Source organism: Pseudocercospora fijiensis (genome assembly GCF_000340215.1).
Source record: "Pseudocercospora fijiensis CIRAD86 unplaced genomic scaffold MYCFIscaffold_1, whole genome shotgun sequence".
Classification (NCBI taxonomy): Eukaryota; Fungi; Ascomycota; class Dothideomycetes; order Mycosphaerellales; family Mycosphaerellaceae; genus Pseudocercospora; species Pseudocercospora fijiensis.
The window spans coordinates 9,962,960-9,965,317 of record NW_006921532.1 but is presented as its reverse complement, the minus strand read 5'-3'; positions in this window follow the sequence as shown (position 1 = coordinate 9,965,317).

The following is a 2,358-nucleotide window of genomic DNA, read 5'->3' as shown; positions in this document are numbered from 1 at the left end:
ACCCTTTCTGAGTTAATGTTAGATAACCCTAACTACGGTAGCAACTTCGTTAGAAGATCTAAAGACCTTCTTTATCGTACGCTTAAGATTTTCGTAGCTTGCGAAGATTCTATCCGAATTGTCGGTCCCGTTGCTATCTAGATAGGTCCTAAGAAATAGTTTAACCTAATACTAAGCCCTACCTCGTATAAACGTCGTTGCGAAGACTGGCTTTAAGTTATCTTAAACCTAGTTGAACATAAAATACATATCTATCTAGCTAACCTAGGTATCGAACTTATCTCGGTCGCTGTAATAAAAGTCTAGCTTTCCGATCTTAAGAGAATCGTTTCCGGTATAGGTTCCGAGTATATTGCTAGTACTAGAGGTAGTACGTCGAGTACTGCCTGTCTCGCTAGGGGCGGGAGTTCCCCTTCCGACTTATAATAAGGCACTTATCCTAAGGGCGTTTAAAGTGTTACGGTTACTCGCGACAGATCGTTAAGTGACTTCTTATTACGTGCAAGCCGAGGCTTCTTTAGAGAGGCTAACACAAGCGGGAGGCAGAGATAGAATAATTAGTACAAAGGTAATTCCAATTAGTAAGTAAGTAATATAAGTTGAACGCCTCGAGCTATAAGGGCATTCCGGCGTTCCTAAATACAAAGGAGACATCTTGTCTATAGTCGTAAGCGACGTGAGCGACGCTGTCGCTCTTAACCGCTCCTGTCGCTCCTAGTAAGATAGAGCGACAGCTCAGCCTACTAGTCTTGGCGTCGCTCTAAGATCATATAAGGACTCTAACTAATCAGATCCGTAACAAGTAGCACCTACGTAGCTACATTAATAAGAGCCCTAAAGATTAGGTTAACCTCCTATAGCCTATAGAGTTCGTATATAATAATAGCGTGCACTTATTAACTAAGGTTTTACCCTATATAGCTATAATAGGCTAAAATGCCGCTTTGCTATAAGAACTATTTACCTCGCTCGAGGCCGAGCGTAAGGAAAGGGAAGCGCGTTAAGTACTAGAGATACTAATAGCAATAGAACGCGTTTAGAAGATACGAGAAATCTATTCTAAGATAGCTAAGAAGCTAATAAAAGCTTAAGAATACTAACAGACCTACTACGATAAGCGCTATATACTAATAACCTTTAGGTAAGGCGATGTGGTTATGCTTAGTGTAAAGAACCTCCGTATCCGTAAGTACCTATTACCCGATAGCAAAACAAGGCCTAAGCTCGTACTAAGATATATTAGCCTATTCCGTATCCGGGAGGCTAGGGGTATATAGGCTTACTAGTTATAGCTCCCTCCTTATTATACTATCTGTAATACCTTCTACGTGTCCCTCCTTAAGCTATACTGCTAGCGCGAAGGCGATAAAGCGCCTGCTAAGTCGGAAGAAGTCTTAGCTAATAGTAAAGAGCTATAGTCGGTCGAGCGTATACTAAAGCACTAGACTAGACAAGGCAAGAAGGAGTACCTACTAAGGTAGTAGGGCTATTCGCCTAAATATAATTCGTAGGAAGCTAAAGACTCCTTTAAGGATATAACTAAGTTATTAGATAAGTATTAGACTAGTATAAAGAACAAGAAGAAGGCTAAGAGCCTATAATGTCGCTAGAGAAACCTAGGATTAATAGTACCCCTAGGGTGCTATTAGCTAACTAATTAGAGGCAAGCAATTATTAGCAAAGGACAACGAGACTATACTATAATAGTAAACGCATACCGAGTGTTAATAAGCGCGCTATAATGCACTAACTAATCGCCTACTCTTTTAAGAAGCTCTTTATCTACGTAGTAAGGCCCTTCTCTTAGTATTTAGGTCCCTCTCTTATTCCTTTATCCTATTAAGGCCTCGGGGCCTAGGCGATTAGGGCGCCGCGCGCGCGCGAATAATAATAATAATAATAACGATAATAGCGTCGCGCTACGAGCTAGCGATGCGTTAAAAGCCGATACGGTTATATTAATAATATTATTATTAGTTAAAGAAGGAAATTAGAAAGCAAAGTAAAGTTTGCGCTAAGACGGCTAGCGCCGCTATTATTAACTTTACTTGCTATTATTACTATACCTATAGGAATAACCTTACCTATACTATAGGCCTAAGGCTAGGAGCCTACTATACTAACTAAGTTAAAAGGACGACTATAATAAGGGTTTAATTAAAATTTTAAGGCTAGGCTAAATATAGGGAAAGGGTTAATTAATTAATAGACTAACTAAGGGCAAAAATATAGAGCTAAGCTAGCTGGGGTCGATCTTACAAATAATAGGTTACTCCTCGATCTTTCTAACCCTTTAAGTAAGGCGTACCTTAACTACTACGCTTATAATAGCCGTTATCTATAGAAACTAGACGAACT